We start from the raw sequence: 19,715 nt of genomic DNA, 5'->3' as shown, positions 1-19,715 counted from the left end.
TGCAGACCTATTGCATCTGAATGATCAGAATTGTAAGAAGGTCTGAGAGCTGTGGCACCTGCTGGTAATCCCAGTGACTCAGGGAGGCTGAGGCAGGGAGGATCATGACTTCAAAGCCAGCCTCAGAAACTTAGCAAGGCCCTAAGCTACTTAGTGAGACTCTGCCTCAAAACAAAATATATATAAAAGAAAAGGCTGGAGTTGTGGTTGAGTGCCCCTGAGTTCAATCCCTGGCACACCTCCCCCCAAATTATAAGTAGGTATTTTTATATGTAGTATTCATCACATAATTGCAACTCTTATTACTTCACTAAGTGAAACAAGAAGAGGGGACTTGATTATCTGCATTGCTTGTTTTATTCATACCAAGGGTCATCTTTTCATACCCATCAGCAGTTCTAGCCTTAATAAAATCACTGGGACAATATAGCAAAAATAGAGATCAATTTCATTTGTTTGCTCTAAAGGAAATTTTAGGGTATTATAAATGTTTACTGAGTCCTGGAAATACTCAGTGGGACATCTCCAGTGAGATTCAAATAAGTGACTATTCACAGATGATTATTCCAAGCAGCCTTTCCCTGAAACATCTTTTATTGTCCATTCTAGGGCAGCTCCTACCCATCACCATTGCAACTTGTATCTGAGAATAGCATTAGGATGATGGTGGAGGGAGAAATCCCTCTGTCCTCTAGAGGGCTGGTTTGGATCCCATGGGCTCTTAACATGCAGCGCCAATGAGTCAGCATTTGATAAATTGTCCTTGAACTCAGACATTTATAATAGCTTGATGGTACAGGACTTGACTTAAAATCATGCATATACTCACAAACCTCCACATCCATGAATGAATGAGCAGCAGGATAATACAATGGTTAGGAGCCCAGGTTTTGGAAACTGGCTCTGGGTGCATGGGCTGGTTCCAACATTTAGGTTGGTGATGTGCCTCTATATTCTTTAGTGTTCATCTCTATGAAATTTGGAAAACATGGTATGGTAGCTACTTCATAAAATACTATCAAGATTAAATGAGTTTTTAAGAAAATTTGCCCAATCTGTTGTTTTAAAAATATTAACTATTTTATTCTCAAAGATCAGTATTCAAACTGGTCATGTAGATGCTACAGAAAAAAGGGTGGAGAAAATAGAGTGAGAGGGGCTCGGAGATAGCTCAGTAGGTAGAGTGCTTGCCTTGTAAGCACAAGGCCCTGAGTTCGATCCCCAGCACCCAAAAAAAAAAAAAGGAAAAGAAAAAAGAAAATAGAGTGAACTAATCACTGATAAGAAAAAATCACTGATAATAAAAAAGAATACAATGTGATGTTCTTGCATACATCACAGATTATAATAATGGAATTTGCTAATAAAATTGTCAATAACAACAAATTTAAATTTTAATTTACTCCTAACTAGGTCCTTTGAGAAGGTCCTAGGTATTTTGTATTTATAATATTATTTATTTTCACTGAAAATTTGCTTAATTTGTATAAAATACTTTTTAAACCTGAATCTTCTAAATAAAAATTATTTCAGGAAAATTTTTATTTAAGGAAACAAAGCAGAAAACAAGTTCAGAACAAGTGCATAAGGTTGGATAAAATATCTGCACACTAATGATTTTTGCCTTTTAACTTGGAGGCTCAGAAAAATTTATAACAATTTTATTTTCATAGACCATTTTTTAGGGTCTATTAACAGCTTCTGAAAGAAATCAGTTTACCCCATGTATGACATTTAACTCTAATTTTTCTTCTTAATGGCCTTAATCTTAAAATATAAGGCAGAATTAATTAACTATCCTGATGGGGAAGAAAAGTTAATAGAATTTTAATGAGGGTAATCTTAGCAGAATTTGCAATAACTCTGAAAGGATGGTGAAGTCACTTCTTTTCTTCACTTGACTCTCACCTTCTGTTAATGGCCATAAGTGCTGATTACAAGTGATTAATTACCTCCTGGAAGGCTTATCTCCAACTCATCTTCTTATTCTAAGACCAACTTCAGGCTGAAAAATATAGGGAGAATGCTAAATGTAACAAAAAAAAGTTATAAATGGATGTTTTTATGCTATGATGTGCTTAAAAGGCAGAATTTGATGAAAAATAGCTGACTAGGACTTTTACACTAGCACAGGAAAAGGCAAATGGGTTGCATTAAGCTGACCCTGGAAAATGCATCTAAAATGACAGAGAATGTGGTAACCATGACATAAATGATGAAACATTTATATCACATACAAGCCAGTGGGTTTCTGCTTGGAAACACTCTAAGACTTCAGGGCATGAACAACAAGTCCAGTAGAACCTAGCATTCTCAGTGAGCCAAGAATTCAGAGGTCAGAGTTTGGGGCTACTGAGGAAATTGGAATTTGTGGAATAGGAGGGATACTGCGCAGAAGATAGTTACATGGGGAAAGATAGAAAAATGTGTTGTTCTAATGCTAGTCTCTAAACTTGCAGAATACAATTCCATTTGGCTTGGTAAAGAACAAGTGTTGGATAATGGACACATAATGGGGACTGTCAGTTGATCTGAATTTAAGACAGTGTTAGGAGATATTGGAGGTCCAACCAGTGAGTACTGTGACCCTATACATTCAGTAGGGAACATAGAAAGATCATTTTCAAGAATAAAGACTATGGTAGCCCTAGAACAAATGATACTCATGATCTACTCTGAAATATCACAAAATGAGATTTAAAAGAACCAAATTGTCTACATGGAAATGTCTGTGGACTGAAAGAAAACCCAGTATTCCATTCAGGAAAACAATGAAATTCAGGTGCACAAAGATATAGTGTCTGTTATATCTATATTACAATCAATATATATGAGACATGTAAAGAAGCACAAAATATGTTCCATAATTAGAAGAAAAATAATTTAATAGAAACTGATCCCTAAATTATACATATGATAGACTTATCAGATAAGTATATTCTTCTTATCAATTCTTTAGTAGTTTGATTACAGTATGCTTTGATACAGTTTAATGTGGATTAATCCAGCTTGCTATTTTTGAGATTCATAAATGGGTAGTTGTTATGATTTGGACCTGGAATGTGCTTCAGAGTTCATGTGTTGAAGGCTTGCCGTCTTATGCAGCAATATTCATAGGTGGGGTTTTGGGGTAGTGATCATGATGGTTCTGACTTCATCAGTGTTTTAATGCATTGGGGGATTCATAGCTTGTAATGGTTTAGATATGAAGTGTCTCCAAAAGTTTATGCTTTAGAAAAATGCAAGAATTTCAGAGGCAAAATGATTAGGTAATAAAGGCCTTAACTTAATTGGTAGATTAATCCACTAATATGGATTAACTGGTTTGTAACTGAGGGCAGATAACATGTGATTGTAGAAGACAGGCAATTGTGGGCATGGCTTTGGGGTTTATATTTTGTCCCTGGAGAGTGAAGTTCTATTTCTTTGTTTCCTGATTATGATGTCCTGAGCTGCTTTCCTCTGTCACACCCTGCTGCCATGTTGTTTCACCTCAATTTAGGCTCAGAGCAATGGAGTTTATCACCCATGGACTAAGACCTCTGCAATTAGGAGCTCCAAACTAACATTTTCTTCTCTGTTGTTCTTCTCAGGTCTTTTGATCATGGTGATAGAAAGGCTGGCCAAAACAGGGCTAGGTAGCATTATTGGGAGGTACTGGAAATTGTAGGAGGTGGAGCCTAATTGGAGGAAGTAGAAACATGGGTGCATGCCCTGGAAGGATACTTCTTTTCCCAGACCACCACCCCCTGTTTCCTCGCCACCATGAGGTGAGCAACTCTACTTCACCATGCCCTTCTGCCAAGGTGTTGTCTCACCATAGGCTCAAAGCAATGGAGAATGAACTTAAACCTCTAAAACCAAGAACAAAAATAAATCTTTTCTACCTTATGTTTGTTTCCCAGGTATTTTGACACAGCAATGAAAAGCTAACAGGATACTCCAAATTTTGGGTCAATTTTGAAAAATGTCAACCCTGATATCTTTTATTTTAAATTTATTTTTATTGTAAACAAATGGGATACATGTGGTTTCTGTTTCTATATAGAGTAACAGCATACTATTTGCATAATCATACATTTACAAAGAGTAATGATGTTTGATTCATTCTGTTATTTTTTCCTTCCCCTTCAGCCCTCCCACCCTTCTTTTCCCTCTACAAAGTCCCTCCTTCCTCCATTCTTGTCCTCCTCCCATCCCCATTATATTCATCAGCCACTTATCAGTGAGATCATTTGTCCTTTGGATTTTTGAGATTGGCTTATCTCACTTAGCCTGATATTCTCCAATTGCATCCATTTGCCTGCAAATGCCATGATTTTATCATTCTTTATGGCAGTGTAATATTCCATTGCATACATTTATACCACAGTTTCTTTATCCATTCATCAATTGAAGGACATCTAGTTTGGTTCCACAGTCTGGCTATTGTGAATTGAGCAGCTATGAACATTGATGTGGCTCTATCTCTGTAGTATGCTGATTTTAAGTCCTTTGGGTATAGGCTGAGGAGTGGGATAGCTAGGTCAAATGGTGGGTTCATTCCATGTTTTCTAAGGAATCTCCACACTGCTTTCCAGAGTGGCTGCACTAATTTGCAGCCCCACCAGCAATGTATGAGTGTACCTTTTTCCCCACATCCTCGCCAACACCTATTGTTGCTTGTATTCTTGATAATTGCCATTCTAATTGGGGTGAGATGGAATCTTAGTGTAGTTTTTATTTGCATTCCTCTTATTACTAAAGATTAACCCTGATATCTTTAAGATATTTTTTCTGTAGCAATATCAGCCCCTTGGAATATTTGTTTTAAATATCCTAGTTTTAAGAGTATTTTTGTTCAAAGATATAAGGGAAATATAAAATCTTATAATTAGTAAAAAATACTTTTAATAGAGAAATGGAATATACAAAAGAACCCTGATGACCTGATAACCTAAAAATGGAATATACAAGAGGGATTAAAAAGATCATAGTCAGTCTAGAGATGAAAAAATGTAATATCTGAAGAAATATTGCATATAATTAACAGATTAATCCATTGTAGGATGAAATATTAATAAATTAGTGAAAAAGGCCAAAATAAACTGTGAAAACTGAAGCTAAAGAATGAAAAACTAAAAATAAATGAACATAGTTTCAACAACATGTCAGACTTTATTAAATACTTCTATGTGCATAGAATTTGAGTACATAGAATTTAGAAGCACAAAATGAGTCAAGATGATGGTATCACTACAGAAAAAAATCGTAAAAGATATCAGAGTGGAGAAAAATTCAAAATTGATTAAAAAATTGGAGTACTCATTTATAAATCTCACAAAACAGCACTCATGATCAACCCTAGTAAAGTCATGTCAATTCACATTATGGTCAAACTACTAAAAAATGGATAAATAAAAGATACTAAAATTATCCAGAAAGAATAACACATCATTTACAGGTTACTAATGAATAAGAATGATTTTTTTCTATGTTTTGGGAAAAGTGCAAGCCATAAGACAGTAAAAATGACTTTGAAGTACTTTAAACTATAACTTAGAATTTTATATGGAGTAAAGGTTTTCTTCAAATGTGAAGCCAATAGAGGACATTTTCAGAAAAACAAAAGTTAAAAGAATTATTCACCAGAAGATCTGCATGACATGAAATGCTAAAGGAAGTCCTTCAAGATTAAAATTAATGAGTCTAGATGAAGAGGTTGGAGAGTTGGAGTGTGTAGCTCTGTGGTAGAAAACTTGTATAGGAGCACACACACACACACACACACACACACCTCAAATCAAATCAAATTTAAAAAAACAAAGTCTGGTTGCACTGGTGTGGCACCCAGATGCTCATGAGACTGAAAGAGAATTTTAAGTTCAAGATCTTCCTGGACAACATAGCAAGAATCCATCTCAAAACAAGGCAAAACAAACAAACAAAAACAATTTTAAAAAGATGAAAATCAGGATCTATATAAAGGCAAGAATAGCTCTAGAAATGGTAAGTGGTGGGCAAAATAAAAACTTTCCTCTTATTTTAAAATTTATTTGAATGACAGTTGACTATGAAAGTAAGATAATAGATGTCCCGACCCACGGGACATCAACGCAGGACGGCAAACCTAAGAGAGAAGAAATGAAGAGACAAGAGACACAGGAAGTGACAGCAAGACAGGAATTCTGACCAAGCTGCAAATTTTTATTGTTCTCATGGGTATTCATGCTGAGGGAATGAGGGGTATGATGAGACACAGGCTGGTTGGCTGTGTTTTTCCTTTTGGGCTCCTGATATGGTGCAAGTTCACGCCGGCGGGAAGGTGAAATCCCGGAAGAGAAGTGGGAGCAGGGCATAGGTAGAACTATCAGACAGGAGTGGGGAGGAGGCACGCTCCGAGAATTCGTCAGTCATCAGCTGCAGGGTGCCTGAGTCAGCTGCAGGGTGTTTGCGCAGGGGAGGCAACTGCAAAATGCTCCCTGAGCTGCTGCTTATCGTAAAGGTCAGAACATTCTCAGAATGAGAACTTCTTCTTGGTCCCTGACAAATAGAAATGCATATATACATACTTATACTATGTCCTGAAATAAAACTTAGGATAAGAATACAGAAAGAATATAAAGAGAAATTCTAAGATTGTATAAAAACGAAACAAAACCCAATGTATACTGTATGCAAGAGATGTAAAGAAGATGTAAAAATATAGGTGGATTAAAAATAAAAGAAAGAATATCCATACCATGCCAATATAAGACAGTTATAGTTACAATTATAAAGCTATATTAATGTCAAATGAAATATTCTTTAGAGTAAAGGATTATTGCCAGTCAAAGGAATATTTTATGATGATAAAATGGTTAATTTATTAAGGAAAAAAATAACATAAAATGTGTAAGGACTAAATAGCTTTACAAAATACATAAAGCAAAATTTATTGAAATGAAGATGAAATAGACAATTTAAGAATTATAATTGGCACTCTACTGTCAGGTATATTTTCAAAGGACAAATTAAAAAAAAAGAAAAAACTGATAATAGTGAAATAGTCAATATTCCTTTCTCAGAAAGTGGTGAGGTAAGATATAGAGGATTTGAACAACACTACAAGCCCAAACCATCTGTTTTTTATAGAATACTATACCTGACAACTGCAGAATACAGATTTTTATGTAACATTCTCAAAAAAGAGTATATAATGAGCCAAAAAAACAAATTTTTAAAAACTTTGAAGTCATTTATATAATTCTGAGTATGATAAATAACTCCAACAGAATTAACATGATAATTAATGCAAGAATGATATCTGGAAAATCTCCAGATATTTGTAAATGAAAAACATACTTTTAAATAACTAATTGATCAAAGAAGCAAGAACAAAGAAAATTAGAGATGTTTTTTAACTGAATGAAAATTAAAACCCAACATCAAAATTTGTGGGTTGCAGCTCTCACAATACTTGGGAGGAGATTTATAGCTCTAAATGTTTACATAGAAAGGAAGAAATGTTAAAAAACCAGTGATGAAAACTTTCTCCCTAAGAATCTAAAAATCAAATTGAATGAAAAAAAATCATAATGAGGTAGATAATATAAGCTTTTATATCATGTTGGTCAAATAGTGCAATTTCAATTAGATAATAAAGACTAATAGAGGAGTACTAAATTTATAATTAAAAAGTTCTCATAAAGAAAATTCAAGCTTAGTTTTAAGAGTATTTAAAGAAGATATACAAATTTTCTATGAAATTATTTTATGAGAAGAGTGTAAGATGATAACCAAACAGAAAATAATTATATAAGAAAATAATACCATAGTCCAATTTCATTCATAAATATAGAGGCAAAACCCTAAGCAAACCAGGCAGGGTGGTGCATACTTTTAATCCCAGTGACTCCAGAGGCTGAGATAGGAGGATTGCAAGTTTAAGACCAGCCTTAGCAACTTAGCAAGGCCCTAAGTAACTAAGCGAGACCCTGTCTCTGAATAAAATATTAAAAAGGGATAAGGATGTGGTTCAGTGGTTAAGCTCCTTTGGGTTCAACCCCCATTACCAAAACTCAAACAAACAAAACCAAAACCACCACTGCTACTACCACAACAAAAAAGTCCCTAAGCAATATGTTAACAAATCAAATCCAGCAATGTATTAAAGTGGAATACATAATGCTCAAATGGGGTGTATCTAAGAATTCAAGATAAGGTTAACATTTGAAAATCACTTCATGTAATTCACACCATATCAACAGATGAATGGAGAAAAATCATGTGTTTTGAACAGATGGACAGAAGGCATTTGACAGCACTTAACATCCACTCAATGGTACCAACTAGGAATTAGGTGTCAGGAGTTCCCCTAGTGAAGGGGACATCTGGATTACCTCTGTAATCTGTTGGCTATGCACCTGTATGTGTTCGGTATTGAGTTGTGCTATAAGTTCTCTGGGCTGTCTGTGCAGAAGTGGGTCAGAGGATTCACACATTCTTATTTCCATCAGGCATTACCAGGCTGCCCTCCAGAATAAATGTAGCAGCTGGCACTTCCCCAGGGATTGGTGATGTGCCTGACTTCCCTTAGCCACAGGGACATGTGTGCTATCCCCTTTCTCATTTTTAACATCCCAATGGCTTTAAAGTAGAAAAGGTTTGCTTTATGTTGTATTTTCCCCATCACTAGAGAGTGTGAACATCTCTTTGGACTTTCCTTATAGAAATTATCTCCTAACATGTTTATTTATTTTAAAATGGGTTTCTTGTCTTTTTCTCTTGTCAATTTGCAGCAGTTTCTAGTCATTTATTCCCCAGATTTTGTTGTTATTAATAGAATAAAAAACCATCATCTTTATCATTCATTTTGAAAAGTCCAATGAATTATTTCATTTAGAAATAAAATCCATCCATTTTGGTGGCTCTTGCCTAACACTATCTTAGCCCTTAGATCACAGAGATTTAAGTTTTTTCCTTGGCTCTGTGGTTTTTCTCTCATCTTTAGGTCCTTAATGCACTACACTTTTTAAAAAAGGAAGTGACTGCATCTTTTTGTTTTTTAAAAAATTACATAATAAGGACTAAATTATTAATAGTGTCTGTTATTTATAAATATGCTTGGTAATAGTTCTCACTTTCTTTTGTGCCAGATACTAGTCTCCTTATCCTTTCAACTCCTTACAAGTTACTTATTATTAAGTCTTTGAAAAAAAGAGGAATAAATTGATGCTCAGAGATACAATTAGCAAGAGGAAAATTGAAATTCAGATTTGTTCAACTACAAATTGATGTTCATTTCACTAAACCAGGAGTTAGCCAATTTGTTTCTGTAAAGGGATAAGTAATAAATATTCTAAGTTTTGTGGACCATATGGTTTCTATCCCAATGACTCATGAAAGAAGTGGTACATAATATCTATTGGTATAGCTGTGTTCCAATAAAACTTTGTTTACAACAATTTAGAGGCCGTAGTTTGGATTTGGTCCTTGGGTAGTATTTTGCCAACTCCTTCAGCAACCCATATCATCTATCTTTGAATAGGGTTTTTAAAATGAAACCTATCATTTAATCATACATTCTCTCCATATAGATGCAGGTCATGTGTGAATGTTGGTTTGCAATAATGGTGTTTTTGTTCAGTTATATCACTCCAATGAATCATTTATTTGTGGTTTGGGTTTTCACTTGGGATGCAGATACTACAATAGAGTAGTCCCACTAGACACTAGCGCAGGCTGCTCCCCCAGAGTTTGTTGGCATACCTTCAGTTCTATTGTTCAACTTCTCCATTAACAGTTTCTTATAAATTAGTAAGAATTATTTATGTATATCCCAAAGAAGACTATGCTAAGTATCTGTCTTCTTCCTTCCTTCCTTCCATCCTTCCTTCCATCCTTCCTTCCTTCCTTCCTTCCTTCCTTCCTTCCTTTTTTTTTCTCCCTTCCTCCCTTCCTCCCTTCCTTCCTCCCTCCCTTCCTTAAGAACTTATGCTCAGGATAATTACTTTGTAATTTTACCTAGCAGTTCTAAATTAAGATTTTAAGAAAGAATGAAATAAACTTTTTAGCCAGAGAAACTTTGTTCTTCACTATCTGTCTCTTTATTAGGATGTCTGACATTTCTTTACTTGCCCCTCTTTTCTTCTTTATCTCTTTGTCTGCCTAGTTGGTTGCATTTCTCAATCCTCTCTATTATTCCAGGTCTAATGTGCTATGAGCATGTCTCTCCACAATACATTAATTTTTCTTTCTTTATGTGCCTATTCTACTTTGTCCCTGTCTCCTTAACACTCTGCTACCCATAGTGTTGAGATTATCATGAGTGACAATGAAGAGTTTAAAAAACTATCTAAGCAAAGAAAAATTTTAGGTAGCTTATGTAGTTCATGTGTATATGTGCATGGATTACTTAGTTTGGTAGATTCATATGTGGGCATAAAGTAGATGTGTATAGTGGATTGATTTAATTAACATCCCCAATTAATGTCTTCTCTATAATCACACCTTTACCCTGAAATTTAAAAAATTTCAGTCTTTCCCATTCTGTATCTGAGGTTGACCATGTGAATTGCTTTAGATCATGGGAGATTAACCAATGTAATAGAAGCACAATCTTGAAAAGTGTGCATCTTGTCTTTTTGCATAATTTGGGTTACTCAAGTATAGACTTTGCCATGTAGTGAGGATAAGTCAGGTTAGTATTCTGGAAGATGAGAGACCTCAGGGAGTACAGCTAAGTCACCTGAGTTAAGGCCGTCCTTGGTTAGCACATTCAATTGGTTTCCCAGCTAACTGCAGATTCATGAGTGTGAACCCTCCAAGATCAGCCAAGAAAAGCTCAGATTAACAGAACTATTTAGATGACCCATACCCAGTGGAAAAGATAAAGACTTGCTTTAGTCCATTAAATTTTAGTGTGTCATATTACTCAGCAGAAGGTGACTGATGAAATAAAATTACCCTCCATATTTCCACCTATTTTAAATGACAAGGAAACATGCCATTTTTGCCCACATATTTACAATGTCTGGTTTTCTTCATTACTTTGTGCAGATCCAGATTTCCATTTAGTATCACTTTCTTTCTGTGAAGAGGACTTCCTTAAATGTTTTGGTCTGTTGTTAACAAATTGTTGCAGCTTTTGTATGTTTGAAAAAGACATTCATTTTGTCTTTAGTAAAAGATGTCTCTGCTCATTGCATTTTTTTCCTTGATGCTGCCCTGCTGTCTTCAGGACTGCATTGTTTCAGATAAGAAGTCTGTCATTCTAATCTCAGCTATTCTGTTATTCTGTGCCCATTAGATCTTTTTTCTTCCTTTTAAGATTTTTTCTTTGTCATGTTTTGAGCAATTTGATTATGAAGTTTTGGTGTAATTTTCTTCTGTGTGTGCGTGTGTGTGTGTGCATGTGTGTGTGTTTGGGTTTTATTGAACTTCTTGGATCCATGATTTGAGTAAGTTTCATTAAATTATGAGAACTTTTGTCCATTATTTCTTACAATATTTTCTTTTATACTTTCCTTAATTTTGAATAATTTCTATTGTCATGTCTTAAGGTTGCTAATACTTCTGTATTGTCTAAATGCTATTAATTCCACAAAGTGTACTTTTTATTTAGGATATTGCATTTTTATCTTTAGAAGATTATATATATTATATGTGTGTGTGTGTGTGTGTGTGTGTGTTTGTGTGTGTGTTTATATATATCTATATATCTATATCTATATCTGTATCTCTCTCTCTCTCTCTCTCTATATATATATATATATATATATATATATATATATATATATATTCTTATTCTTCCCTTGGAATGTTTAAACTTTGTTCAACATTCATGAACATGGAGGCTTATTTTAAATAGCTGACTTGTAGTCATTACCTGCTAATTCTATCACCTATATCTTTTCTGGGTCTGTTGGTATTGATTTATTTTCCCCCTCATTATGACATATGTTTTCTTGCTTTGTTTCTTTTGTTGTTTCTTGGTTTGCCTGGAAATTTGGGGCTTGATGCCCAACATTGTAAATTTTACTTTATTGGATGATGGAGTTCTGGTATTTCCTGAAGTTCTGGTATTTCCTCAAAACCCTTCAGGAAATATGGAATTCAGTAGTTAGGTTATTTGGAAATAATTTGATTATTTTCAACTTTTCTTTTGAGCTGTTAGGCTTTTATCCAGGGCCAATTTGACCCCACACTGTGGCAATACTTTTCTGAGGACACTGCTTGGCACTCTGGTAGTCTTTTCACTCTGACAGGAATGCAAACTGCCTTTATACCTGTGTGAGCTCTCAAAATGATCTCATTTGATCCTTCTGGTGTCTCTTCTTAAGCTCTTGACTTTATGTCTTCCAATGCAATTGCTGTTCATTAGTGAGAGAGATAATCAGGAGGAACACACTGCAGATCTCTGGAGTTCTCTCTCTTTGCAATACTCTCTTTTCTGATTACTACCACCTCATCTCCTTTGAGTTATGAAGCCTGTATCTTCAACTCGGGGAGTTTGCCACCCTTTCTTACTGTCAGGCAGTGTCCGGAGCCAGGCAGGCCAAGCCCCCGCCTTGCCACATGTTGAGCTAAGATGGCACCTGCCAAGTACTGGTGGGGCGTGCCTTTCCTGCACACAGACAATACTATGTGTGTATCAGGCTAGATTGCGTGGTGCTTTATGATTGGCTAAATATTCTTCCTTACTTTCCTCTGATTGGCTTTTGTATTAATATAAATTGGACTCAATTCCTTAATAAACGAGACTTGATCGGACTTTTGTCTTGTCTCCATTTCTCGTGTCTCTTGTCTCTCCCAATCCCTGCTCCTCTTTCCAGGTTCCTGTTGTAGTCCTGCAGGTCAGGAAAATTGACACCCAATGTGGGGCATGGACACGAGGGAAATCATGAGGGAAGAGGCGTGTGATAGTTCGGCGGAACACAACAGAAATTAGTTCAACAAAGATCGCAGTGTGAACCTGCCACATCTCTCTTAAAAGGTACAGTAATGCCAAATTATGGGACAAGATTTAAGTAAGCATAAAGTTTTTGTTAAGCAATTAAAAGAAGCCTTAAAGACATGGGAAGTAAGGGTTAAAAGTAATGAGCTTTTTAAGTTTTTTGAACTTATCAAGGACACCTGCCCGTGGTTCCAACAAGAAGTAAATATTAATCTAAGAAGCTGGGATAGAGTGGAAGCTGCCTTGAAGGACTTTCAAAGAACATTCAGTCCAGATAAGATTCCTGTTAAAATTTTTGCTTACTGGAGTCTCATAAAGGATCTTTTAGAGCACACAACAAATGATTCTGATATAGCAGCAACTGTTTTTCAGACTGAGGACATTTTAAAAACAGCATCAAAGCAGGATCTTTGGGGAAAGTCCTCTGAGGATAAGGGGGAGGTAGATTTTACTTCTTTGGAGAGTGAAGATTAGGAAGTTACAAGTCCTTTTCCAGATGCAGGCAGCACAGATGTTAAAAAGAAAACTCAACATCAGAATAAAGTTCCTACTAAAATTTATGCTTTATTGACTCATTTTAAAGACCCTTCAAACAAGAGTAAAATAGACAATGAGGAAGTTGATTGGGACCTCATAAATGAGGAAACCTCAAAATATCATGATCCCGACTGCCCGCCTAAACAACGACAGTCCATTTTATTACATAAACGAACTTTATCACATAAATGGCTTTGATTTTACTGTCATAAAAGAATTAAAAACTGCTGTTTCTCAGTATGGGGCTACAGCACCATACACTCTTGCTATTTTAGATTCCATAGCAGAAAATTTGTTAACACCACAGGATTGGAATACTTTAGTCAGAGCCACCCTGACTGGAGGTGACTTCTTGCTTTGGAAGTCTGAATATTTTGAAAATTGCAAAGAGACAGCTAAAAGAAATCAACAGGCAGGAAATGCGTGGACTTTTGATATGCTCACTGGAGTAGATGATTATGAAACCACAGACATTCAGATGCAGTATGACCCTGGAGCGTATGCTCAGATACAGGTGGCAGCCCCTAAGGCCTGGAGAAAATTACCTGTTAAGCGAGACATCAGCATGTCTGTTACAGGAGTCAAACAAGGCCCTGATGAGCCCTTTGCTGATTTTGTTTATAGACTTATAATAACAGCTGGTCATATTTTTGGCAGTTCTGCTGCAGGTCTAGACTATGTCAAGCAGCTTGCTTATAAAAATGCCAACCCCGCATGCCAAGCCGCTATAAGACCATACAGAAAGAAAACTGATTTAACTGAATATATTCATTTGTGCTCAGATATAGGACCTTCTTACCAACAGGGCTTAGCAATGGCAGCTGCTTTTAGTGGGCTAACAGTGAGAGACTTTCTTAATAATAAAGACAAAGACAAGAGGGCCTGCTTTAAATGTAGCAAGGCGGGGGTGTGGCCTGCCGGTTCCAGACAAGGCAGTAAGCTTGGACAATTGCAGGCTTCACCTCATTTATTTTCCTTTTTAAAAAATGGCTTGGTAGCCTATTTTGCCAATTGTTCCATATGTGAAACTCTTTCTTGCTTATTTATTTATTTTATTTTTTAAGGTAAGAAGATAAATCTGATACCTGCAGCTCCTTCATGGATGGAAACAGAATTTTTTACAAATTAGATTTTGCTGAGCAAATGCAAATTAATTTCATAAAGGCTTGAGCTCTGATTACTAGAATCTTTATGTTAACTATAAAGAAGTCTAAGAAGTCAGACATGGTCATTCATATCTGATACATTTTCCTCAATCTCTTCCTCAGTTTTTATTGATTCAAATGGAATAAGGTTTTTCTTTCACTTACCTCTGCCATATAAGCTGACTGAATTAAAAATATTACTCTGGAACAAAATTCATTCTTCCTTCTATTTATTTGGTATGTAGATTGAAGACTTTTGAAGTCTTGGGACAACAAGGGATCTTGTCATGTCCTATAGCGATATTAGAGAATCATAGAAAATTTTCCAAAATGAAGAGTAAAGATTGCTTTAACTTTCAGCAGGATTTTCACATCTATAATTGCCTCTTCCTCTACTATGGATCTAGATGTAAAAGGAAGTCTTCCATAGGCTCATGCATTTGAAGTAGAGCAAAATTGGTGTGTGGGACATCAGAAGTTTTCACTCATACAAATCTTCTTGCATGACTTTTTCTCTCTAAGTCACTGTTGGTTTAGCAAATTGCTTTAATTCCAATGATGGAGGATGCCATGAAACCAAAAAAAATCTTAATATTTTTGACAAATAATTGTGGGTTTTAATTTTGTTCCTCATGAGTCCTAGGGACAAAAGTTATCATATCAAGAAATAAGTCCTGGTTACTTGTAATCTTAACAAAAATCATACATTCCCATGTCCAACAATACTGGTTGTCATATTTTATGCAATTAAAAAGACTTCCTGTTGCTTTTCTTTTTCCAGACAGGGTAAAGGCAAGTTTTCCATAAACAAACAAGTTTTCCATAAGCAACTGTTCAGCAGTCAAATATAAGGATGTTGGTGTAGTCTTTCTACGATAAATTGGAAAAAAAGAAAAGAAAAAATGAGAATGTTTTTCCTGAAATTGTACTTTTCTGTTTTTCATCTAGGGAGAAGACATCTTTTATACATTGGTTTAGATCTCTGTGAATAATCATGTATTATGTATTCAAATATGAGGCTTCTTTTTTTGTAGACTGCCCTTAAGTGTTTTCGGTGAGTGTGAGAAATCAGATAGAATTCTCATACAACCATCCTAATATTGGTCTGGCTTTAGAAGTAGACTGTGTTTTTGACAACTTTCCCAGCCCTTAAACAACTCATAATCTGATCCACGATGAAAAGAAGGAGCTGTGCAGACAAAGGCTTTGGGCTCTAGTCATTGACAGGCTGCTTTGAGTTCCCTTTCAATCTTACAATCTTTCAGAGTTTTGTTTGGTATTTGATACAGCTTTTCAGAGACTTAATAGCCTTTCAGTAACCAGTGTAAGAAAAGGAACATTGATTGCATCTGTGCTGGCTGAACTCAAAGGCACCTTAAAACCTTCTGCCTCACTTAGCAGTTTAACCCATCACCTCCTGGTGGAAATATAACTAAACACTCTAAACAGTTTCACTCTTCTATTAAAGAAGATAAAGAGGGACTCGGTGGATGGTTTTGCAGCCCATTCTGAACATCATCACTTTTCTCTGTGCATTTGGATGTTTGGGGAAGGCTGAGAGGATTCAGAAGAACTGGAAACCACAGCAGGGTAAATTCAGAGCCTGCCACCATTTCAGTGCTTTAATTTCTTCCTCTCTGAACCCCAGAATTCTTGAAGTCAGCCTCACTTGTGCACACATACTCTGCCCTTCCCTCCAACCCATATGGAGATGATAGCCTTGGTTTCTAAGAGTCCTGAAGGGAAATGGGATGCCATTAAGACCCAGTCAGGGAGCAGGTGGAACAAGGGTGTTGGGCAGGCAGAGCCACTGAGGACAGCAAGTCCACACATGCCTCACATGATCTGGCCACTTGCACTCCTCCTGTGTAAGCAGGGGGAGCAGAGACAAGGCAGCAGAGCACACAAGTGCAGGCAAACTCACAGCAGCCTTCTCCATAAGTTCCCAACCAAAACACCCAAGTGTTCTTCACAGAAAGCCACCCACCCACCCACACCACACAACATGGCTTACCAAGATGAATGAACTACTGCTGCAGCCAACAGGGAGAACTTTGTGCTTATGCAGAACAAATGGATTCAGATCAAAACATGCAAAATAAAACCCAACTTCATGCTGGGTATGCATCATATTCTGAAAGAGAAAGTGACAACCATTACTACCAAGCATACTGGGGTGGCAGAGGTAGATGAGTTGCAGGGAGGTTACATTTTTGACCTTCATCAGGGTGGTGATTTCATGGACGACACAGATGATACCCTGAGAAACTTTGGCTGCTCCATCCAAACACCTGCAGTTCACTGTGCCATTCACATGCAGTGAAGCTGTTTTAAAAGACTCCAGGTTTTGGGTTCCTGAAAGGATGACAGGAGGCACTGGAGCCAGAGGAAAAGGAGAATCAAGAATGCCTCATGGAGGCTGAGAGAGATGCAGGGTCAGGGTGGTTCTAAGGCATCTGTCCTATGCCTGCTCCCCACCATAAAGATGATGTCAAGGATGTCTCTGTGATCTAGGGTTTAAACACTGGGCTTTTTCAGCCAGCAGTACAAAAAAAATGGTGACTGCTTCTTCTTTATAACTTGCTTCCTGCATTTCTGCCCTCACTGATCACCTACCTTGGGTGCCCTGGCACTTATCTTGCAGAATAGGGATACCCCTCTACCCTGGAGACCTGGTCCTTGTGGCCTCTGATGTAGGTAGATCAGATGTCAACTGGAACAGGATGGGTGGTGGTGAGCCCCTCTACTCCAATGGATTCCAGACCATCTCCTCACCATTTGTCAAAATTCCACTATACAGTACCCTGGCATGTTCCCCAACTTGGAGGCCTTGGTCATCTTTTTCCCACTTCTGACAGTCAACAGTTTGATGCCATCAATGGCAATGTCTTGCCCTCTCTTCAGGAAGCTCCATAGCCCCTTCAATTGGGAAAATGTCTGGGCATGGTGGCACATGCCTATAATCCCAGAGGATCAGGAGGCTGAGGCAGGAGGATTCAGAGTTCAAAGGCAGCCTCAGCAAAATGAAGTGTTAAGCAACTCAGTGAGACCATGTCTGTAAATAAAATAGAGACAGGGGATGTGTCTCAAGTTTCAAGTGCCTCTGTATTCAATCCCTGCTACCAAAAACAAACAAATATAACAAAAAACAAACAAATGACAACAAAAAGGAAACAACAATAAAAAAAATACCCACAGCTTGGATATGATGCTGCTCAACATCACAACCCCTTTTTCCTTGAAAACAAAACATAGAAAGTGATTGCTGGGTCCTGGACTGGGCATAGGCAAGGGATCATCCCTGAGCACCCCTCAAAGGACTATATGACCACATCTACTTGGGTACACTCATTTGTTTGAGGGGAGAGCTGCAGATTTTAGGCCAGATGCACTGATGCACACCTGTATCCCAGCAACATGGGAGTGTGAGGCAGGAGAATGGCAAGTTCATGGTCAGTTCCTATGACCCTATATGAAAATCAAAAATAAAATGGGCAGGAAAAGTAAATGAGTCATACTGTGCCCCAGAGAATTGAAACTGAATCCCCAATACCAAAGGAAAAAAAGAGAAAAAAAATAAAGAAAAAATACTGCTGTTTGGGGCATTTCAGACTGGAGGAACTATTACACTTCTCAGAAATTCATAAAGACAGGCATCTGTCTACATAGTCTGAGGTGGCAAGGCTGTAAACCAGGCACTGCCCTACCCCATGCCTTACAGGCAGCACCATACAAGACAGTGGCTCTCAGGGCTTATATCTGGGAGGAAAAGATCATGAGCCTGTGGTGGGGGCTCTGTCACCAAGAAGCTGCCCACCTCTGCTGATGAAACACTTGATCCTGGACCCTCATTTGGATACATGTGCTGGTGACTGCTCCTGGGTTAGGTGGTCAAGCCTGCAGGGAAAGAAAGCCCACAGCCCACTGGTGGGAGCAGGACTGCAGCTCTTGTGTGACATAGCACAGCCTCAAGTGGGGAGGCAGGCAAAGCATCAAGGACACCATCCTGGACCCCTGAACCAGGCTCAGCACCCTTGGCCTCCACCTTGCTCTCTGGAAGGCTTTGTGCCATAATTGATCATGCTCAGGCTTTCTTAGGCTTCCAGAGAAAAAGTGAAGTGATCTGTGCTGACTTCTGTGCTAAGCTTTGCCATCCACCCTAAATCCACCAGGTGCCAGATACTTATTCCAGATCTGCTGTGCACTCCCTACCACTGCTGTGAAGATGTGCAGTCCTCCTTTGGCAGGTGCAAAGACACAAGGTTAACAACCATTAAGGTTTCCATTCTCTCCACTCACTTTGGTCTCCCTGTGGTGAAACCTATCAATACGTCACCCTGCCATTGTCTGTCTCTCCATGTAACATATGTCTGAGAATATATCAGAATTTGCTTCTCCCTTAAAAACAAACTGCCATGTCTTTTTCAGCTCTGAATGGACATAGAGGTGTAAGAGGGAAGGGCTGGAGAAGTTATGGGTGAGGATAGTGAGGAGGGTGGATACAGAACAAAACCCTCCACAAGCTCCCTGCTCAGGACTTGGCTCTATGAGGCAGTCCATACCCATCTCCCTGAACCCCCATCTATTGGCCTCCTCCTAGGGGACACCTCTCCTGTCCACACCCTCACCAACAGGATCAAACACACAGCACTCAAGTAGTCTGGCTGAGGAGGCCCCCTAAGTAATGCTCTGGTGTGCATCTCAGCCTACCTCACCACTCTGAGGGCATCCCTCCTGAACTGCTCAGCACAGGCCCCTTGAGGGACTAACCCCCACCTCACATGCACTTTCTGTGAAATGCCCTATCCATTCTTGTCCTAGTCTTGGCCTCCTGAGCACAAGCCCTCTCTTTCCCATGCCTCCCCTTGTGGCCCCAAATGGCCCCCCATCCCTTTATTCTCTTCTCATCTCAAGCCCCACCCTCCAGGACACCTCACCTCTGATGACATGCTCCTCCTGTCCCTGAGATGGCACATCTGTCCCACAACACATCTCAAACACAGGAGGCCTCCTTATACCTGGCCATTTGGAACAGACTTGTCCCACAACCCTGCCTCCCTGAGACTCACTGTCACCTCGCCACTGACTCCACATAGACAAGCCTGTGTGCAGGTGAA

The sequence above is a fragment of the Sciurus carolinensis genome, unplaced genomic scaffold (assembly GCF_902686445.1).
Source record: "Sciurus carolinensis unplaced genomic scaffold, mSciCar1.2, whole genome shotgun sequence".
In the NCBI taxonomy this organism is placed as follows: domain Eukaryota; kingdom Metazoa; phylum Chordata; class Mammalia; order Rodentia; family Sciuridae; genus Sciurus; species Sciurus carolinensis.
This window is presented reverse-complemented; position numbering follows the sequence as displayed.